The following is a 24,360-nucleotide window of genomic DNA, read 5'->3' on the forward strand; positions in this document are numbered from 1 at the left end:
CAGCGTACCTCTTTACTTAGCACACCTTCTAAAAAGAACAACTTTGAAAAAGTGCACCTCTTGATAGGATCAAAATTTACCAAGATTTTATTAAGTATCAAAACTTAATTTCCAACGTCTGTGTTTTCTTCCCTTTAGACCAAAATGATGTTTGGATGTTTTTTCTTGAACTTTTTGGTAATTGTCATGATTTCCTTAGCTTTGGGTAAATATAACAACTCATACTTATTTCGTATTGCTTGACACTAATTACTAATCTCTAACTTGGTATCCACAAAATCTTCTAATTTGAAATCTAACTTTAATAATGCTTCTTGCATCTTGAAGATCCGTCTAACATCATCTTCAAATGAAACAACCTCGAATAATGCTCTGAATTGCTACACAACTATGTGTACTAAAGAAATTTGACTCCTTGACTCATCCTAAAAAAGCTCAAGGTTATTGGCATTATAATACTTATCTACTAAAAAATGCCTCAGTTTTTTATTCTTTGTCTCCTGAATATCCTTGTATAATCCTTCCATAGCTTTATTACCCACTGACACCTTCTCTATCTAGTCATCTATCTTATCCAACTCTTCTACCATATATACTTCCATCAACATCTAGTACCTCTTCCCTTTGATAGCTTTCAATGATTTTAGATCTTTGGCCTAGGTACACACTATATCTATTGACCCAAAATCTTGGTTTATTACCGTAACCAATATGTCAATGTTATTTTGAATGCTATGCAGAAGGTTCAAATTACCTTATATAATCTATAACCCTCTATCTTCAGAATTGTGACACCATCTTTTGCAAGTATCCAAAAATGAATTAGCTTTGTTTGTGCTTTATCCTAATTCTTTCCTTTCCAAAGTGGCCCCCAAAGAAATTTTAGGATGATCAAGGTCTATCAGGCCCACTACTTCATTTAGGTATCCCCTCAATAGCTCGTTCTATTTCCTCAAAATGAAGATTTTAGATTTACCCTTATCTAAGTGTGAAAATACTTGCTTCATGCCTGTGGTGATCAAAACCTTGGCAAAATCAACTATGGGCTTACCCAGTAATATCTCCTTCATCTGGTAATCCTTTGGAGTTACTTCTTCCTTGTCAGCATGGGGAGGCAGAATGGAAATATGTGACAAAATATCCTCATTTTGGTTCTTCATGATAAAATCCAGTGCTTTAGCATCCACTTAGGTGGTTTTGGCATCTTAACTTATTTTATCAATTACATCATCCCCTCTTCTTCAATGAACTCCATATGTCTCATTTGTCAAATCAAAACCTTCATTTTCAACCATGCCAATGTAGTTCTCATAGGTGACATAAACTATGCAGAAGACATAGGTTCCGATGCTTGTCCTTTCCATTTATCACCTTGTTCTAGAGTTTTCTAATGTTAAGGGAGGACTACTGATTGAGCTTCTATATCTATGTGAGCTGAAGACTTAGTATATTTCTTAGGAAAAGCTTGTTCTCCTTCCTCTACAATCTGTCCTTCTTTTGATATTTCATTTGTGTGTAATTGGACATATTCTCCTTTCTCTATGTTTTATATTATAGGATGCTCAATTGGAGGAGGTAGAGTAGTTGCTTCTTGTTTTTATTGAAGAGGCATAGATGAAAGATCTTGTGATAGAAGATGATGTATACCAATGGGCCCTTTTGGTAAAGGAGGCAACTGTTCTCAATCTTCTCCTAATGAATCATTCCGAGGGGTATCCTATATCTTCTTCCCTACCATTTTTGTACATAGTGGCATGAAATCAAAGTCTAAAATATCAAAAACATTGGTTCCTTTTCCTCCCAGCTTTGCTATCTATCTCTCTTGTTCTTCTTTTGAGGCCTCTACATGGATGAGATCTTGGGGAATAGAAGGTGGTGTATGGTTCAAACTTCTCCTCCTTTCTTCTTCTACAACCCTCACCAAGTAGGTTCTCTTATTGAGTGGGACATATTCAATTTTCTCCCTCTCTTCCTCATCTTTTACATTGGAGATGGCTTCTCGAACCTGAGGTGACTGTGTGTGTTTCTTCTTTAAGTCCCTTCTCTTCTCACCTATGACTGTTGTCTCAATTTGAGCTCTTTTAGGCACTAATGGGGTCACTTCTTCCAAGGATATAGGGTGTGTCACTTGTGCCAATATCACTTCTTCTATGGGTTGAGCCTCTTCTTTCTCTACTTGAGCTTCTTCTTGTGTGGTTGACTCTTCTTGGGTATGCTCTTGTTGGTCTCTCCCTTGAGAGACCCTCTTTCTCTTCTTTCTCTTCACCCTTTCTATTTGAAAGTATTCTACCTCTCGTTCATGCTAATGTATCATTTTTGGCCTTACCGGTGACCTAGCAGGGTATGTAGGAACCATGACCTTTGTTCCTTTTCCCTTCCTAGGTCGAGCAATGACTATTAGGGCTGGGGTTTGAGGAAATGGGTCCAAAAGAAAAGGTTTTCTAATTCATTCCGTCATTGATTCTATTAGAAGTTGTAATCTTTCCTTGGTGTGTTTATAAACCAAGGTTAGACCTCCTTTCTTTATTGTTATAATATATTAGGATATAAGCCAAGGTATCCTAATATATTTCTTTTTTGTCCTTTTTCCACTACATCTTATTTTGTCCTCTAGTGGAATATCTGAGGACACATATTTATTGTAATTTGTAATTTAGATTATTCCTCCTTAAGAGGAATCTCACACTTGGCCTCACACACTTATGAATGGTGGCATTCATAGACATGGGAGTTACATTCTAACTCCTCTCTCTCATCTCTATTTAAGAGATGACCCTCCTCTCTCATTTCTAATGAGGTTTTCTTCCTCTTCTCAATTATTGTATGAGCATTGCTCTCTCTCTCTCTCTCTCTCTCTCTCTCTCTTCTTAGGCTTATCATGCCTCATTCATAATGTCACAAGGGGTTTTCTTTTCTTTCCCCTTTCCAAATATCTTGTCTCATGGTGTTGGATCTTGAAGCTTTCTCTCTCCTATCTTATGGTAATATCTTTTCATGCATTAACCCACTTAGATTCTTTCCTGGTATTGCTTATTTACATATTTCTTTTTCCATTTCTAACATAGTATCAGAGCAGTTTAATCTTTGTTTTTTGAGTGTTTGCATGAAGGTACGATTCGAAGGAGACTCTTGAGAGAGATTTCACTAATTTTTTTTTAATCTTCTTAAGTTGGAAGAAATTGAATTTTTTTTCGACCTTTTTTCCTCATTGAACTCCTCCGGATCGAGTTTTTGACTTGAATCTCTATTGAAACCGTAGAGGTAGTATTTAGGGCCTGTTTCCTAATCGAAACCCTCTGGATCGGGTTTCCTGTCCGAATCTTCATTTAAATACTCCTATTCTGGTTTCTGGCCTGGATCTCTACTGAAAGTTGCGGAGAAGCCTCTGGGGGATTCGAACTTGTGTAAACTGATGGCTTTAGCACACCATCATTTTTGCACTCTATTTCAGCCAGAGCTTCTTCAATGGCAATTTCCTCAATAGAATTGAAAACCCCCTTGCTCTGTTTCTTTTGAGAAGAAGAATAAATCATAGCCCCAATCACCAACACTGTTGCGAGTGCACACCCAAATGCGAAATGGACATTGTATTTACTTTGAAAAACATCGTACACAGCTCCCGAGACTCAAACCCATGTTTTGATTTCCTTCAGGACAATGTACACGAATCTCAAGATTTGAACCCCTATCTTCAGATCCACTAAAGATTTGAAATGCAAGGGAAATTCAGTCGATCTAGCAGCAAAGATCGCTATAAAAGAGGAGATCATGAAAAGCAACATTGTGCTTATTTTGACAACGCTTGCTTTCAAAGATCTTTCGTGCGCTTCCTTCTCATCAAGATGAAATTTTTCATCCCCGAGAGGGGCGAGAGTCGAACTAGAGACCTCGGCCTGCATAGTGGGTTCTGAAGATATACAGCTGGTAGACACACTGTCTTCTTCCTAGTATTCTTTGCCTTTGCCCATTATGTAGTGAGACTGTCAAAAGCTGCAAAAGGAACAAAGAGGTGAAAACCTGGTGCACATATTAGCTCTCAAATTACTGCAGTTAGAGGGGCAAGCGGCGTGGAGACGTATCGCTATTTTTGTGGCTGCTGTTACTGCATCACCCGCTATGGCGAGTTAAAGCTAATACAGAAGGTGATGCTTTACATAGCCTAAGGTTTGACTTAGTAGATCCAAACAATGTGCTGCAGAGTTGGGATCCGACTCTTGTCAACCCATGTCCATGGTTTCATGTTACATGTAATAACGATAATAGTGTAACAAGAGTGGACTTAGGAAATGCACAACTTTTTGGTACATTGGTCCCCCAGCTTGGGCAGCTCGCTAATTTGCAGTACTTGGAGCTTTATAGCAACAATTTAAGTGGAAACATCCCAAATGATTTAGGTAACGTTTTCTTGTCTTTTCATGCAAGATTCTTTTTTCTTTTTTGAGCTCTCGACAGAGGCATCATTTACTTTTATCATTGCCTTTTGTCAATCTATTTTTGGCATGTAATCATTCATTGCCAAACAACTCAATATGCAATTGCAAACACAAGTGCAATATTTTACTTCAAATCTCTCTTACTCCTTTGTTGCAATTTTTTTTTTCAATATAAGTTTAATCTAATTAAATCTTCTCCATTTAATATTAGATTTGACTTCTATTTTATTTAAAATTACGTGGTTTTAAGTTTAAAAAAAGAGAGGAGAAGTTTAAGGATATTTTTTTTAAAAGAAGTTTTCTTAGTATTAAAACTAATTAAAGTTTTATTATTATTTTTACATAACAAGTTAAGAGTTTTTATGCTTTTTTTAATATATATAAATAAATATCCTCATTTATATTTCCTTTTTTTTGCCATAATCTAGGAGGATTCTTGTCTTTGATGGTGGGCCCATCCTTATATCTTCTCACTTGTGTTCACCCTGCATGGAGATTTTAACTAATATCTAATAATTTATGCTTATTTCTCTTCCAAATACTTCTTTTTATTTCAATTTATTTAGGTTTATGAGTAATCTTACACTATTGCCTTCTTTATTTAATGATTTGATTTTACTATGTTCTATTGATCTATCTGCACATGGTTGCAGTTTTATGCTTTTATAGCATCTCTTTATGCTCATAGTAGCATGTCAGGGTTTAATACCATTCTTTTATTATATATATTTTTGTAAGTTGCATTGGGAGCCAATTTATCAAGGTTAACTATGGTGGACCCGACAGTTTTAAACTGACTCATAGTTGCCTTATCTGGCCCGTGGAGTATCCCTCCAACCTATAATTGGTGTGCACTTACTTCAATGGAGTTTCCCTCCATTTGTTCCGTGTTGTTCCTCAATGCGAGGATGATACTTATGGGGATTTCCCATTCCAATCTCCTTGTCTTCTTGGTGTATGCTCCTAGTTCTGATTTAGTCATGGTATGACTTCCTACACTTTGCTCATTTTTGAGTGTATAGGTGACGGGGCTACCATATCTTGGAGCACTCCTATATTGGAGACTTTATTTGAGCAAGTTTTTTTGACCCATGTTGATCTTTTCCTCATGGAAATGATGTTGCTTGTCCATGATGGATTTCTTTTTGAAGGCAATATGTTGTTACTCCTCATAAACCCTTCCTTTGGTCCACATTGGCAATAATTCTTGGAAAAACTGTAGCTTGAATTATTTGGTGCTTGAGGCACATGTTCTACTTATTTATTATTGTCTCTCTTATATTCCTTTGATAAATATACAATGTGATAATGTTCTGCATTCTTTATTGCCTAGATCGTGGGTCATGTAGGTGATGGAGTCGCGACCCATTAACTTGCAGTGAGATGATTCATTAAGTGGACTTTCTATATCCATGTGATTGATGCAATGTTGATGCATGTTTCATTAGTTGGCCTTGTCTATGGTCATTTGTGAATTAGAATGTTTCTTTCATGAGAGAGTTATTGCATAAAGATTGGTCATTTTGACCCATATTATGATCATTTTGAGCTTATGACTTATTTTAGATATCATGTTAACTCCATTGCATGTTGGTGAACACATTCATTTATCCTCATCTCTCTTAGTTCCTCCTTGATTAAATTATTATAACTTCATTTTTTTTACTAACTTCTCCATTCAATGTAATTCTACTTGTGGATAGTTCTCTTGTTTTTTGTTCTCTACTTTTTTTCTAGGTGATCCATCAAGGAACCTTCTCGATTTTTCACATTTGAAGATGTGTCTAGGCTTCCACTGGATCACATTCAAAGGACTCATGTACTTCTCTTGGATTTGCAAATGTACCATATGGCTTGAAGACAATCAAATTACTTCATATTGAAGATTACGTTGCAAATTTTTGTAAATTATGGGTTTAATACCCTTTGATGTAATTACCCCAAGTAAAGATTAAAGGGGGGTGTTAGAAGTTGTAATATTTCCTTGGTGTGTTTATAAACCAAGGTTAGACCTCCTTTCTTTATTGTTATAATATATTAGGATATAAGCCAAGGTATCCTAATATATTTCTTTTTTGTCCTTTTTCCACTACATCTTATTTTGTCCTCTAGTGGAATATGTGAGGACACATATTTATTGTAATTTGTAATTTAGATTATTCCTCCTTAAGAGGAATCTCACACTTGGCCTCACACACTTATGAATGGTGGCATTCATAGACATGGGAGTTACATTCTAACTCCTCTCTCTCATCTCTATTTAAGAGATGACCCTCCTCTCTCATTTCTAATGAGGTTTTCTTCCTCTTCTCAATTATTGTATGAGCATTGCTCTCTCTCTCTCTCTCTCTCTCTCTCTCTCTCTCTCTCTCTCTATTCTTAGGCTTATCATGCCTCATTCATAATGTCACAAGGGATTTTCTTTGCTTTCCCCTTTCCAAATATCTTGTATCATGGTGTTGGATCTTGAAGCTTTCTCTCTCCTATCTTATGGTAATATCTTTTCATGCATTAATTCACTTAGATTCTTTCCTGGTATTGCTTATTTACATATTTCTTTTTCCATTTCTAACAGATTCCATAACATGTTGGGTCCTATGATTAATATCATCATTCTCTTCTCAATTGATTTTTGCATTCATGATGGGTCGGTCGTATATCTTATCCCTGTTGTATAAGGGATCCAACACCTCAAGAGCATCCTTGTTCCATACTTTAGGGGGTATATCTAGGTTAAGTACCCATTTAATGAGCTTTAGACTCATTTTGCAATAGTCTCTAATTCAACCTCATGTCATCTATGCAATTCATCCAATGATCCTCGATTGCCATATCGGGTATAAATGTCTTCCCTACTAAATGATGTACCATCCTGATGTTATTAAAGTATGGACAAGGCAATTGATAATCCTATAAGAGGTATTGGTCCCATTCTGACTCAAAAGTAGCAATGTCTTGCTTCTATTTGAACTTGAAATCTCCAATGGCAATTGGCCAGACCCATGCCTTCTTATGTTATTTCCACACCCTATCATAAGTGGAGGCCAATTGCCTTGCTATCTCTACTAACAATAGTCTATCTTATGGGTATCATGGGAGCTTCTTTGGGTACAAGAGAGTACCAACTATCTAGATATAAGAAAATGTGTTGAACTGGATGAATTATGCCCCTACCTATGCTATCTGTGTTGTTGCTTTTGCCAACAATAAACTGTATGATAGAAAAGATGAATCCATATTGGCTAACCTATATTTAGGGCTCTTGAAGGTAAGTTTCTTCTTCACAAGTTGAGGATAGACTATATACAACCAGGCATTTGCATCTTGCATACTTCCCTTCCTAACCAACCCAGGGTGATTTGTTGGTTTGGCCACTAGAAGATATACAATGTAAGAGGTCATGTAAAAGTGGGGGTCATTCTTCACTAAAATGAGATACTCATCCATATTTTCACTAAGAATTGTGGCCCAATAAATAGGCATATTCCCTATTCTGATGGTCTCTATGGTGTGTAATATGTTAGAAATAAGGTGTCTCAACCTTGTATAATTTCTATTCTTATTATTTATTTTGTAAAATGTATTTCTTGCAAATAATGTTGATCTGTCGACATCTTGAATTGTGTGTAAGGAGATCATGACTAAAACGGTTATGACGGATTCCTATGACACGTAAGAGCTATGTTAGGAAGATTCAATGACAAGTGAAGACATGTGGTAACTAAGATATTTGAGTACTGTACACTCTACCCCAATAGTGGGAAATTTTTTTTTGGGGTTCCTATTTTCTCGGAGAATGGTAAAACCCTAATACGGTTTACCTTTTGGGAGTAGCCCTAAAGTGAAGCGCATATTATAAGCATTTTTAGGGTTGCAAAGCGATGCAAAATAGGTGTATTGTTGGTACTACGAGTAGCTACTGGAGTCTTCTATTGTTGATGTTGAACTTGCATTTCAAGTGTATTGTAACCTCGTGTTGAAGATAATACATTGTGCAGGTTCTGAATGGGTGGGGTTGTTTTACCGAAAGGTTTTTCCCCATCGGCAAATCCTTGTGTTATGTGTTCCTTTCTCTGTCTATTTTCTGTATGCATGTTTGGCTGCAATACTGTTGTTTACATGATATTGAATCTGTAAGTGTAGAAGATTTTACTAGGATTTGCATCATATTTTCCTTATGAGATTAGTGTAGGAAGCTGTTTCCGCATCTGATTTTCCTTACAAGTGGTATCAGAGCTTGATCAACTTTTGATCCTAGTTGTTGGGTAGGGTTTTTTGAGCTAATCTCAAGTTGAGTGGGATTCTTGTGCAGAGCATCCTGAATTTTATTAGTAGATTGAGATGGCAAGTTCATCATATGGAAGAATGGAGGTGGAGAAATTTAATGGCACTAATTTTGAGTTGTGGAAACTCAAGATGGAAGAATGTTAGAAGATCATGACCTATGGGAAGCAACTACAAGTGCTACAAGACCAACAACTATAGCTCAAGCAGATTGGGATATCAAAGATTGTAAAGCTAAGGGTCTCATAAGACTGTTTAATCGATGCAGTCCTTCTGAATGTTCTAGATGAGAAAACCGCATATAGTTTGAGATGAAAGATCTTGGGGCAGCCAGGTACATCTTGGGAATGGAAATTAGTAGAGACAGGTCTAACAGAAAACTTTGGTTGAGTCAGAGTAAGTATGTGAAGTCTGTGTTGGACAGGTTCAGCATGGCAGATTGTAGACCACTATGTGTTCCTATTCCTGTGGGAACAAAGTTATCTGTAGATGATTATCCAAAATCTCCTAGTGAGGTGGAGGACATGAGTAGAGTACCTTATGCTAGTGGAGTTGGCAGTCTTATATATGCTATGGTCTGTACTAGACCAGACATTTCCCAAGTAGTGGGAGTCCTGACTCGATTTATGGCTAATCCTAGACAGATACATTGGGATGCAGTTAAGCGAGTATTCAGATATTTGAGGGGTACATCATATTACTCCATATGTTATCATGGTAACTCTTTTGGATCTCCACATTCAGTTTGTATTCATGGGTTTGTGGATTCAGATTGGGCAGGTGATATTAACCGCAGGAGATCCACCAGTGCTTATGTGTTCACTATGTTTAGTGGTGCCATCAGTTGGATGAGCAAGCGACAACCTATGGTTGCTTTGTACACTACAGAAGTTGAGTACATGGCTGCTACTCATGCTTGTAAGGAAGCCATTTGGCTTAAGAGATTGTGTTCTGATGTTGGTGTTGATGCAGAACATATTACTATTTGGTGTGATAGTTAGAGTGCTATTTTCCTTGCAAAGAATCCAACTTTTCATGCCAGAACAAAGCACATTGATGTGCAGTATCACTTTGTGGGAGATATGGTGGAAGATGGAAAGGTAAATTTGGAAAAGGTAGATACTATGAAGAATGTTGCAGATGCATTAACGAAACTAGTGGGCACTAAGAAGTTCAGATGGTGTTTGGAGTCTATGGGCCTTTCGGCCTATAGCGGTTAGTTCCTATTATGTTCCTGTTGCTCTTACAAGGTGTTCGACAAGTGGGAGAATGTTAGGAATAAGGTGTCTCAACCTTGTATAATTCCTATTCTTATTATTGTTTTGTAAAATGTATTTCTGTCAAATAACGTTGATGTGTCAACATCTTGAATTGTGTGTAAGGAGATCATGACTAAAATGGTTATGACGGATTCCTATGACACGTAAGAGCTATGTTAGGAAGATTCAATGATAGGTGAAGACATGTGGAAACTAAGATATTTGAGTACTGTACACTCTACCCCAATAGTGGGATATTTTTTTTGGGGTTCCTATTTTCTCGGAGAATGGTAAAACCATAATACGGTTTACCTTTTGGGAGTAGCCCTAAAGTGAAGTGCATGTTATAAGCATTTTTAGGGTTGCGAAGTGATGCAAAATAGGTGTATTGTTGGTACTACAAGTAGCTACTAGAGTCTTCTGTTGTTGATGTTGAACTTGCATTGCAAGTGTATTGTAACCTCGTGTTGAAGATAATACATTGTGCAGGTTCTGAATGGGTGGGGTTGTTTTACTAAAAGGTTTTTCCCCACCGATAAATCCTTGTGTTATGTGTTCCTTTCTCTGTCTATTTTCTGTATGCATGTTTTGCTGCAATATTATTGTTTACATGATATTGAATCTATAAGTGTAGAAGATTTTAATAGGATTTGCTTCATACTTTCCTTATGAGATTAGTGTAGGAAGCTGTTTCCGCACCTGAGTTTCCTTACATAATATCCATGTTTCTAGGTGAGTAGCTATAGGGAGGCCCATGGCTTTAGTCAAAATGACTATATAGTAGCCAATGTCATCTATCATGTAACCTTGGGTCATATCAACCTTTCTACCACTCTGGTTCAATGAAATCTATCAATAAGGTACTTCCCCTGTACCATCTCGTTTACTTTTGACTCATTTTCTTTGTACTACATATCCACCATGTCATAAGAGATCTATAAGTATTGATCTACATGTGGTATATGGAAGACCTTCTCAATGTGTTGAGGCCTAATGTATAAGAAAATTTCCTTGGTCACACTTTTAACCACTTTCTCTTCTAGTACATAATGGTGTGCTAGTGTCATAATCCACTATGATGACTGGACTGATACTAGATGAGAGCTCATGTTCACTACTCTGCTTTTGATCAACATAGATACCATAGTTGATCTCTCTTTGGGCTTATTGTACAGTAGTAGGAAGTCATTCCAATCAATATGTCCTAGCTCTGTGTCTCAAATTTATGAGCTCTTATCTCCAAAGTTGGATTTCTTGGGCACTCCTTGATATTTGAACACAACTGGTTTGCAACCATGGAAGATGAAGAAGCCATTTTTATGTATGAAAGAGAAAATTCAATATTATTATTAACGAGGAACCTAAGATGACCCGACTGGAAGAAGACTGACCAAAATAGAAGAAATTGGCAAAAAGGCTAGAAATATCTAGAATACGCATGTGTGCACATAGTACACATGATACACTTGCACATGTATGCAAGACACTCCTTGTGAAGTTTCTAAAATTGGCATGGAATGAAGTGTGCATGTTGTGCACATGTGCAACATGCACACTTTGATGTACATGTAGGGGGCTCATTACTATATTATGCACATGTTACACACATGCAAACCTCCTTTTTACTTCTTAAAAGGCTTTTGTGCTAATGTGAAGGCGTGGCATTATGGAGAGGTAGAGTCTGGAGGGGTGTGAAGGTACACTCCTAGAGTTTCTAAGTGAATACAAAGAGTGGAGGGGGGCTTATCTATAGGCTAGTGTTTGGGTGAGTGCACACCCCTGAGGGTGCACACATGCACATGTGCACCTCTAGGGTTGGAGGTGAGTGCACATGTTGCACACTCAGTGCACATGTGCACCTGCACTTTTTTCATTTTCTAAGCCAACACTTTTCCCTTTTTACCACCTGCTACTACATGGACTTGACTAACTGGTACTATATATTAACCTAGACTTAAAGGGAGATCTTGATCCATTGAGGTGCCTGACTAGGTGCCTTGAAAGGAATCTCACACTTTGCCAAAAAAGGGGTCCTCATTTTGAGTCCAAAATGGGGTGTACATTGTGAAAACACAACAAATAGCCCTGACAAAAGGGAAAAATGACAAAGTAATTTCTTCATGAACATGCATTCTTGTAATTTGTGTCAAGTTACAACTTGATTTTATACATTATATGTGGTCTTTAAGTACTTGGAAACCATAAAATCATAATCTCAAATTTTCATGCTTAATGTGTATTTAGTGTCTCAATTCCTTTTGACTTTTCTAGGTGCCAACCATCATGACTGTCTAGCAATGCAAAAATAATCTTTTTTTGATTAGAAAAGACATTAGAAATCCCCATAAACCTATTATCCATCACTGTATGACCATATGAGAGAATCTGTTCAGAGGGCTCTAATGAGTTATCGATTTCTTTTCTTTGAATCTTTGGTAATCTTCTTAACTTGCTTTGTAGAGCTCATGTGTTTCCACTTGATTCTTCCTTGAAGTCTTTTGTTCATTATGCAGAATATGATAGCAACTAAAATGCTATCTCTATATTTGATTACCCTTACAAGTGTTTGGAATCTTGTATATGACACCATGATAATTTTTCTTTTATTTTATTTTTCTTACCTTGACCACATTTAGATTGTGTGGCCAAGGCATTGGTGTTCCCTTTCTAGATCAATTTTTAGTTTGATAACTCTTGCATTCCTCTTTTAATGATCTTTTGGGAGATTCTCATGCCTAACAATGACCTTTATAGGTCTCTGAGGAGACCTTTTACCTACGCTGGTAAGTTTTGAATTGCCCCTTGCTACCATCAACCTAGATTTGAAGATAACCTAGATGATAAATTCTTTAAATTTGTAATGTGTTGAGAGCGATCAAATTAGATTCTATCTTTCAAGGCTAGAAGTCCCTTTTGCCTACAAGTGACACTTGTATTTTAGTTGATATAATAAATGAAGTTATTCAAATGCTTTGATGAAGAAATACCTCTTCCCCAAAATTGAAACCAATTGGGAAGGTCTTGTTTACAAACAAGAATATTGATCATACCTTAACCCAAAACCATAAATCAACCTAAAATAAACACTAAACTTAAGCAAACACATGACTTAAATCAAACACAAATTTTGTTTTGGGTACATTTTCTTTGTTAGGCTTCAAAATAATGTTTTAGAAATTTTCCATTAATTAGTAATGGAACCAATTCCCCTTGTAAAGTACTTAGCCTAAAGGTGTTTTCCCCTGGAATCTATACAATATGATAAGGACCAATCCACAAGCATTGAAACTTGGTATGACTATCTATATTTTATTTTTTCATATCCTACACAAGAACAAGGTCTGAGATTCTAAAAGATTTGATATTGGTTCTCTTGTTGAACCAATGTTTTATGAAAACTTGATGTTTTGACATATGTTCTGAAGCCACTATCCTCTTCTCATCCAATTCCAAGAGATCCATTAACTTGATTTGGACCCTGTCAGCATCCTCAGCATATCCTCTCATAAATTTTAGCACTTGAATCTTGAGGTTGAGTGGAAATACTGGTTCTTGACCATAGACTAGTAGATATAGGGATTTTCTCAAAGAATTCTTTATCCCGACCCTATCTTTCCATAGCATGTATTTCAATTAGGTATGTTAGTATTTTGGATTATTTATGAGCAAGCATTTTATGACTATTACCAAAGCCTTGTTGGTGGACTTGGCTATGCCATTCCCTTGTGGATTATAGTTGGATGAGAATTTGATTATGACTTGATTCTCTAATGCCCACTAAGTAAGAAAAAATGATGCAAAAGATGATCCATTATCACACACCAGGAAGAATGACATTCCCAATCTAGTCACAATGTGCTCTTCTGGGAAGTCAATGACCACTTTTGTAGTACAATTTCTAAAAGTTTCAACTTCAATCCACTGTGTGCAATAATTTGTAGTTGTTAGAACAAACACATGTCCTATTGAGGAATGTGGGTTTATAGGCCTGATGAAATCTATCCACCACTTGGCAAAAGGGAGAACCTTAAATATTGGTTGCAATGGCATGGTTGGGTTTCTTTCCCTATTGGAACTTGTTTGGAAAACATGATAATAATGCATGTATTTATACATGTCTTTGAACATGGGAGGTTAAAAGTACCCTAATCTCAAAATCTGATAGGTCATGGCATCTATTGATCCATGTCCAGTACCATACTTGTCATGGTATTGTTCTAGTACTTCTCTTGCTTCTTCATGACCTAAACATTTAAAATAAATTCCCTCATAGTTTTTCTTGCAATTTTTTTTTATCTTGAAGCATGTAGGACTCATATTTCATTTTTAGTTCTCTACATCAGGATTTGTTCATCCATTGAGGCTATTGGTTTGTAAAAGGTAGAATACAATTTCTTGGTACTAGACATCTATGATTACCCCTTCATTAGTGTCTACTTGAGACACTATGCTTTGTTCTTCATTGTCATTTATCATCTTTGTTAACCTTGTCCTATTACTAGTTTCATTAGTTGAATTTATAAATCAAACTCTTGTAAGATGACCATCCATTTTCGTCATCTTTCCCCTAACCCATTATACATTAGCAATGATTTGACTATAGGATTTGGTACAATAGCATACACCTTACTCCTAAGTATGTAGTGAAAATTTTTCTTGATTACTTTGACTATGATGAATGATTGTTTATCTAGACTGGGATAATTGAGTTAAGCATTTTTCAGTGGGAAACTCATAAATGCAATGGTTCTTCAATCTTCTTTATCTTTCTTCTGAGTGAGGATATTTACACATGAATTATTTGAAGCAAAATAATAGACTTTGAAAGGTAATTCATAATCATGACTCACAAATACTAGGGCAGTAGAAATGACTGAGCAGTTGAAATGACCACTTTGATAGCTTTAATATATTTCTCGCCTTTAGGAACCCAACCAATTTTTTATCCTTTATTTAGTAAATCATTGAGGGGGAAAACTATTTCCACAAACTTGCTAATGAACTTACATACAATATTAATCTTCCCGATGAAAGATTTAAGATTTTTGTGACTATGGGGAGGTAGCAACTTTAGAATTGCTTCTGTCCTTTTAGGATCAATTGAAATACCAACTTCCAAAATGATGTAACCTAGGAGCTTCCCTTTGTTAACATCAAATGAACATTTCTTTGGGTTAAGAGATATACCCTATTTTTGACATCAGTTGAAAACTTGTTTCAAGTCAGTGATATGGGTACTCCTCTCTTTTGAAAAGACTATGAGGTTGTCCATGCAAATAACTATGCATTTATTTACCAAACCTTTAAATGCTTCATCCATTTCCCTTTGAATGTAGCTTCAACATTGATTAAACCAAAGGGAATCCTTCTATAAGAAAATGTTCCCTACTTGGGGGTGAATGATGTCTTTAATCTATCATCCTTATCCACCATTACTTGGTTGTATCATGAGTATCCATCTAAAAAAGACACCGTCTTAGATCCATTCATAATATGTAGTACTTCATCAAGTGAAGGCAATGGGTAGTTATCTTTGTAGGATGCCTAATTCAAATTCCAGAAGTCTATGCAAAGGCAAATCTCCCTAGGCTTTTTCCTTAAAGGTACCAAGTTGTTGACCCAAGTGGAGTGTCCAATAGGAAAAATAATCTTGGCATCTAGTAGCTTCTAAACTTCTCTCATGATCAAGGGTTCAATAATGAGATTTATTGGTCTTGGTCTTTGGTGAAAAGATTTAGCATTAGGATTCAAAAGAATATCATGAGTGATGATTTTAGGATCATATGTCTTTAGCTCCTCATAACTCCACACAATGATATCTCTATATTATGTGAGTAATTAGATCATATTTTCCCACTCTTGGGAATTATAAGCTTTTCCAATTCTCACCATCTCATGGTTGTCTTTCGTTCCTAGGTTATAAGAGTCACATCTTTGCTACCCTTTTCTTCATTGATCCTCTTACTGTATGTTGAATCATCTTGGTCAAAGATGTGTTTTAGATCCACCATCCACTTAGGAATAGTATTAGTTTTTAAATTTATGATCCCAACTTCACCTTCCAGGTCATACCCTTTAGGCTTATCATTAGGTGTGTCATCGTTTTCTTGTCCTTCAAACAAACCATTCCAAATAATGAATTCTAGAATGTGTTAATCATCTTGGAAGACCTGGAAGTTAGTAATATTGTTAGGGATAAATGAGGTAGCCACAAGTTCTACTAAAAACCTTTTGAGTTTCATTCTTTCCATGGGCTGTAGTGCACTGGCAGAGACTAGAAGGGCATCAACAACTATATTCCTTCTTGGAATAGATTTGATGTTTAGGGCTTCAAAATCTTCCATCAAGTCCCAAACTCTCTTTTCGTGAGCAAGCACTCTTTTGTCAAATATATTAAATTGACTTGTTGAATTATCAATTGGGAGTCTCCTTCAACTATGAGAGCTCTGACATCCTTTCCTAGTGTGAAGAGAAGTCCACGTATCAAGGCTTCATATTCAATGACATTGCTAGTAGACATAAATTGTATATGATATGCAGTGTTAAAAACTTACCTTTGGGTTATATTTTAAACCATCAAACCTAAGTGTCCATACTAGTTGTTGTTTTGGTTTCCTCGACTTGGGTTTATTTGTCCAAACCTTTTCTTTCACTTAGACTTTGAAATATTATTTCTTGGGGACCCATTGCATCCTACCCCATGTTGGGCTTGATGAGTCACTAGTGGTTAAACTTGATACATGAATTGTTTATTTCTTTTTTTTATCTTCAATTTCTTCAATTAACTCTATGATTTTAGTAGTTTGTGGTTTAGGTTGAATGACAATTGAGGTCCATCCTTGACCTTTCACAAAATGTCTCCTTATAAGAAATTTAATCATCCCTGGTGGAGGAGAAGATAATTCTCTCCCATCTGAGGAGGTGTCACTATATGAAGCATTTAAATCTTCTTCTATCTCCTCCCCATTGTTCATGATTTCAGGCATATATAGGTGGCTTGAATTAACATTAGGTATTCCACTTGTGGTTTGGCTGGTTATAGAGTGTGTCACTTGAGTTAAAGCTTGAGAAATCTCTTCTTGATAGTCTAAGAATTCAAATTCTAAATGGCTTGTATGATGCAACCTGTAGAATTCTATAAGGAGCAAGATATTTGGATTTGCATCTTCTCCCAAACACTATAAATTTACAACCATGCTCCCTATGAACTAAGTTATGATTTCTTCCAATGGGGTGGGTTCTTGTGATCTTTTAGTAGTCTGGTTATTTTTTTAGTTGAAGCTATATCAAAAGTCATTAATCTATAAGAGCTTAAATCTAATTGAGAAACACCACTTCATTTAGAGTATTATACTCTATGATTATTGTCTTTAATTTTGGCTTGGTGTCTATTTTAATTTGGTTGTTTAGTCCTTTCCAAGGTAGCCATAATTGAGTGAATTTTTTTGAGAACCATCCTCGAAAACATCTGGTCCATTCTCTACTTAGTAGTAGACCATATGTTTCTAGAGTTTCTACTACATGTATGTCAATGATATCCTAGATCTGGGGATCTATAGTCAATTGTATGCAAACATCCCTCAACACTCTTATGACTTTAACTTTTGTTTTATCAATTTGGATCACTATTTGATTCATAGGTTATGGAGTGACTCCTAACTTATGAGATATCAAAAGTGGCATGACATTACAAGAAGCTCCTGAATCTATGAGGAAATTGTGAAGATTCTTTCCAAAAATTCTGAGGTTGAGAAAAAGTGGGGCATTTCAACTTTGTCTTTATACATGGTAGGCATAGCCTTAAAGATGTTAACTTGTGGTGATACTATCTTCTGATAGATAGCATCAGATGTTGTCTTTATACGATCAAGGGTTTCCAACAATGCTTCCCTTTGGATATGATAACTCTACAACATATCATACATTGAGATATTAGCCTTGGTTCTTTTTAATTCTTCAATGGCAATGTACTTCTCCGTTGACTAGGTAGGATATTTTAGTATGGTAGGTATGTTCCCCTATCTCTGAGTTTGTTGTCCTAAGAAGGGTGCTCTTGTGGGTGTAGGATTGTTATTCACTCTTGGGTCAAGTGGTGTTTTTTGTAATCCAAGGGGAATTCCATCAGTCATGGGTTCCCTTCGATTACATCGGTTATAGGTATTTTGGTTATCATTTGGAAAAGTGAACATCTTAGCTAGTTTAGGATTTGATTCTTGGATGAATAGAAAGATGAATTCTTCATTAACTAGGTCTCCTATTTTAGTGTTTTATGGATAATCATAAGATTCTAACAACATGGCATTGAACTGAATAGGGGACTTATTATTAGCACAATGTGAATTCGAGATCATTTCTTGATTTCTATTGAAAAATGGGTTGTCATCATTGGGTGTACTTTGACTGGTGTCAAGCTAATTGATATCTATGAACTAAGAATTATTATTAGCATTTGTAAGGATACTTCCATCGTTTGGATGGGTATTCGACTGTCGATTATGTTTGTGGAAACCATTGTTGTGATATGGTGTGTTAAAATTGTTCCTTGCAGTATTGTTTTTGCTAAAATTCTTGTTGTAATTTTGACCATAGCTATTATTGTACGGGGCTACATTAGTTCTTGAGAAATTATTATTCTACCCTTGTGATAGTATAAGATGAGTTAGCTCATTGGTTATATGAGACATAGTCTTTTTCATTTGGTCTATCACGGTCATAACATTATTGTCTACCTCAACAAATGGCGTGACCTTTTTCTCAAAGAAGGCAACTTTTGGAGTTTTGTATCTTGGGTAGGTTATAGCTGGCGCTAAAGCAACTGATGCCTATTGTAATGGAATTAGAGTTAATGAAATTAATTGACTAGGCATCACTTGCACTCCAACATGGTATGGTGATACTACTGAACTGGCATGAGTTGGAACCATCATACCTCCTCCATTGGGGTTAGCCTATTTAGTAAAGGTGATTGCTTCTTTGAAGACCCTTTCTAGGGTGCTAATGTCTATAGTAGGAAACCTCCTTAGGAAGATAGTAGTGAGGTGGTCTATAGAGTTTAAATAGATTTGAATTGCAACCCCCACTAGTATGGTGTAAGGGGTTTCCAACTTGAGGTATGCCACATGAAAATGATGATTGAACCGTGAGATAGTCTCTACTGGATCCCTCTTGATAGATATGAACTGGTGGTGTATCATGGTTAGATTGATGAACATTTTGAATTGATCCAAGAACAAATTTTCAAAATCTTCCTAGTTTGGAATAGATTCTGGCAGCATATTTACATACTAGTTAAATGCAACCTCTACCAATGTATATGAGAACATACAAAGGACCACATTTTCTTCTTGAATCTATTTTCAATTGCATATTTCTTTGAAAAACTTGATGTGATATTCAATTGTCCATGTTTCTTTGTAGATGAACCTTGGGTAGAATTTCTCAGGGTTCTTGGGAAGGTCATTGAGTGGACCTTGCAAGTTGATTGGTGAATCTACTACATTTGCAAAGAAATCCGTAGATGAAGGGTTTGATGGAACGATAGGTGGGGGTAAGTTTGAATGTGGAATATATGAAGATGATGGGATTTAAAATGCGAGTGGCTAGATTTTGGGCATCCTCTTATCACTATGAGGCTTGCAAAAGTGATTGAGTTCTAGGAACTTGTGTCCACTAGGTGAAGATCTTAATGCTTATTAAATGGAGACAGTGGTTCAAAATCTTCTAGTTTGTATTTACTTTGAAAAGTACACCTTCTAAAAAACACACCTTGTAAAAAGCAGACCTTTTGAAAAGTGCACCTTTTGACTATGACAAACTTCAAAATATACAAAACTTTGAAAATTGTATAATTGTCAAATAAAATTTAGTTTTTTTGGGCATAATGGTTTTTTGGTCCTCCTTCTAGTGCCACTTTTGTTGAGCAGTCATTTTGCACAATGCTAATGACATAAATTCTCTTGAATCTCTCACTTGAAAAGCTAATCAATGACCAACTCTAATGTTCTGGATGATTATTTTTCAACCTATAGGGTAGCTCAATTGAACATAAATGTAAATGTTCACAAGGAGGCCTTTGTTGGTATCTACCAATTCTGCAGAACTTTGCTAAAACATAACCACAAACATAATAGATTTTTGCATTTTTTATTTCATGATGAATGCAATTTCTAATCAATGAAACTATATGAATTCCTATTTTAACCAATTGTTTGAAAATAAAATAACAAAGATAGAGTGATGAGAGATTAAAGCAAATTACTAAAAGGGAAATTCCTAATGGACATAAGACAAAGTAATAACACATCTATGAATTAAGTTATCAAAAGGATCTGGTAGGAAACTAATGAAATTAGGAGGAGCACTTCCTAAACTCTATTGATGCAATCATTGATTAGAACTTTAACAAAAATTGAAAGATGTTTCACAATTCATCAAATTGTGTAGCCATAGAAAGTGTGCACACATGAGGCAAAATGATATGTAAGAATAATAGTGATCCTTTCTCCAATTCATCATGGCAATAGATTTTGTTAACATAAGGAAAACACTAAACTTAAATGATCACATAATAAACCATTAGCTCCATAATCATTCATGAACATGGATTCATAAAAATAACACACTCCAACAAGATTTACTACATTCAGAATGAGAGCACCAATAACATTTATTATTTCATCAAAATGTTAGCTTGGAGTACATATTACATCATATTTGAAAGAAATCCTCTCCTCCTTTTTTGTTTGGAGTGAGAGCTCTTCTAATGCAAACTCATGCTAAAAACTAATAAAATAAAGTTATTTACATACAAACTGATTCTCTAAATGGTGATAAGTAGGTTTCCACTCTTATTTATATCAATTAATGGGTGCATGGGCCTTTACATGACTTAAAATAATAAAAAGAAGAAGAAGATAAGAAGAGAGAAGTCATGAGATGATTTGAGAGTCACTAGGAGTTCTAAAAATGGAAGCTTGACCTTCTATAGGTGTTTCTAGGAGTTGAATTATCGTCAAAATGCATTTTCAATGCATGGAATGCTAAAAATAACAATTGGTAGTTAACTATCAGTGCATTGCTTCATCTTCAAAATTGTTGGCACACCTCTTGACTTGGCACACCTTGTGAAAAGTGCACCTCTGAAAAAGTGCACCTCTTGACAAGATCAAAATTTACCAAGATTTTATTAAGTAGCAAAACTTAATTTTTAGCATTTGGATTTTCTTCCCTTTAAACCAAAATGATGTCTAGATATTTATTCTTGAAATTTTTGATAATTTTTGTGATTTCCTTATCTTTGGGTAAATCTAATGACTCATATTTATTTTACACCACCTGGTGGTAATTACTAATCTCTAACTTGGTATCCACAAAATCTTCCAATTTGAAATCTAACTTTAGTAATTCTTCTTTTGTCTTGAAGATCCATCTAGCACCATGTTGTGATATGGAGCCTAATTAGACTGAGGTTTATTTGGCATGGTTTTCTCCCCATATTATTTCTATGAAGGTTTGGGGGTAGTGTCCCAGGTGCACCCCTTATCGTAGTATAGGGTGGGGTCGATGTGGGGGTAGTACCCCCCAAAGCCAAAAATGCCCTTATATTGTAATGCACCTAGAAAAATATGGGTTTATTTCCTTAGACATAAATCTGATGTATTTCAAACTTTTAAGAAATGGAAATTCTTGTTTGAAAATGAGACTGGAAAAAAATTTAAATGTCTCAAATTTGATAATGGTGGTAATTATTACAGTCATGAATTTGAAGATTATTGCTCCACTAATGGTATTTGTAGATAGAAAACTATTCCAAGGACTTCATAGGAAAATGGAGTGGCTGAAAGTATGAACATGACTATAATGGAGCATGCAAGAAGCATGAGGTTGCATGCTAGGTTGCCCTTAAACATGTGGGTGGAGGTTGTCAATATTGTTGTATATTTGATTAATAGAGGTCCTTCTACTCCTTTGGGTTGTGCTATTCTAGAGGAATCATGGACTGGTAAGAAGGTGAGTTATTCTTTTCTCAAAACTTTTGGTTGTGAAGCATTTTCTCATATAGATTCATAAAATAGAACCAAGCTAGAAGCTAAGTCAAAGAAATGTGTATTTGTTGGATATGGCATTAATGAATTTGGTTATAGGTTTTGGGATTTTGGAAATAAAAAAATTGTAAGAAGTAGGGATGTCATATTCAATGAGAAAGTGTTGTACAAAGATCTGTTGCAGCAACATGAGAAGAAAGAAAATGATTATGTAGTGCTAGATGATACTCCAAAAGCTGATGTTCCAGCAATTCCTCATGATGTGCAACAACCACAACAACAAATAACACACACCCTAGTGAATGTTAGATGGTCAACAAGGATAAGTAGACCTCTAGAAAATTTTTCTCCCTCTTTGTATTCTATTTTACTTATTGATGCTAGTGAACCTAAATGTTATGATGGAGCTGTATAGGTGGATACAAAGATTTAGTGGGAGTTTGCAATGAAAGAAGAAATAGACTCTTTGCTAAAAAATAAGACATGGGATTTATGCAAGTTGCCTACAGGTAAAAAAGATTTACAAAATAAATGGGTTTACATGTTAAAGATGAGGATGGAGGTAAGAAAAGATTTAAAGCCAGGTTAGTTGTAAATGAATTTGCACATAAAAAGGGCATTGATTTTGATGCGATATTTTCTCTTCTTGTTAAAATGACTTCTATTCACACTATTTTAAGTATTGTGGCTACTGAAGATTTACATTTGGAGCAGTTTGATGTTAAAACAAGCTTCCTTCGTGGATACTATTTTACTATTATTCTAGCCCCAATTTTGTAAGCAGAAAAAAGCTTGTATAAAAGGGGCTTAGGGTTAAGTATTTTCATAATAAGTGATGCAAAAAATGGTTCTTGTGACAGTATTGAGCTATAGGGGATTACAGATTGTAATCACTGTATAATAAGAATATTGGACTTGTTGTTGATGGATGTAGTCCAGGGATCGGGTGAACAACGCTAAATCTTGGTGTCTTATGTTCTCTTATGTGTAATCTATTGTTTTTTGATGTTGGTTATTATTGCATTTAACTATTATTTCTATTTGAGGTTAATCCTAACAAGTAGTATCAGAGCCAGACCGTCGTCATTTTTGTTTTGTTTTTTTAGCTAGACCATCATCATTTTTTTTAGCGATCCTATGTAGGAAGGTCTCACGGTTGAGTGGGAGCAATGGAAAATGAGGGTAAGTTGAGGGTTGATAAGTTTAATGGGAAAAACTTTTAGTTATGGAAGATGCACGTGGAGGACTATCTCTATAAGAAGGATTTATGGAAGTTATTAGAAGGAAAAACTAAAAACCAAGGAACTATGAAAAATGAGGAATGAGAGATTTTAGATAGAAAGGCACTTGGAAGCATTCAGTTATGCTTGGCACCATCAATGAAATTTAACATTACAAAAACAAAGACGATAGAAGAGTTGATGGAAACCTTAGTTAAATTGTATGAAAAGCCCTCCACTTCAAATAAGGTATTTCTCATGAAGCATTTATTTAATATGAAAATAGTAGAAGGTGGATCTATTGCAAATCATTTAAATGAGTTTAATACTATTACTAGTTAGTTATCTTCTATGGGTATTAATTTTGATGAAGAAATTAGGGCTCTCTTGATTTTGTGTTCTTTGCCTGAAAGCTGGAATGGCTTGGTAATGGCTATGAGTAATTCTGTTTTTAAATTTAATACCTTAAAATATGATGATGGGATTAGTGTTATTTTGAGTGAGGAAACTCATAGGAAAATCTTAGGTGGATCTACATTAGGAAGTGCTTTGAACAGACAAAGCAGAGGTCGAATGACTGAGAGAGGAAATAATTCCATACATCATAAGAAATCAAGAGGAAAGTCAACGGGAAAGAGGTCTCAATCCAAAGGACCAAGAGATTGCTGGTACTGTGGTAAAATAGGGCATAAGAAGAAAGACTGTTGGCCTCGAAAGAATAATGAAGGAGATAAACCAAAAGGGAACAAGGAGGGAAATATGGTACATAACGATTCTAAAGAGGATGCTTTGCTTCTATCTTTAGAAAGTGTTGATGATTCATGGGTTTTAGATTCTAGTGCTTCATTTCATGCTACACTTCATAGAGGTTATTTTATTGATTATGTCCAAGGGGATTTTGGGCTTGTTTATTTGTGAGATAATGAACCCTGTCAGATTGTTGGAAAAAGAAAAGTTAAGATTAAGTTGTGGAATGGGAATCATTGGCTACTATATGTCTGAGTAGGAATTTAATTTCAGTAGGGCAACTTGATGATGAGGGTTGTGTCATTACTTTTAATGATAAAAAATGGAAGGTTTGAAAAGGTTCCCTTGTAGTAGCAAAAGGTGTGAAAGTAGG

This window comes from Cupressus sempervirens, chromosome 3, assembly GCF_028749045.1.
Source record: "Cupressus sempervirens isolate cs-2001-9-10 chromosome 3, ASM2874904v1, whole genome shotgun sequence".
NCBI lineage: Eukaryota > Viridiplantae > Streptophyta > Pinopsida > Cupressales > Cupressaceae > Cupressus > Cupressus sempervirens.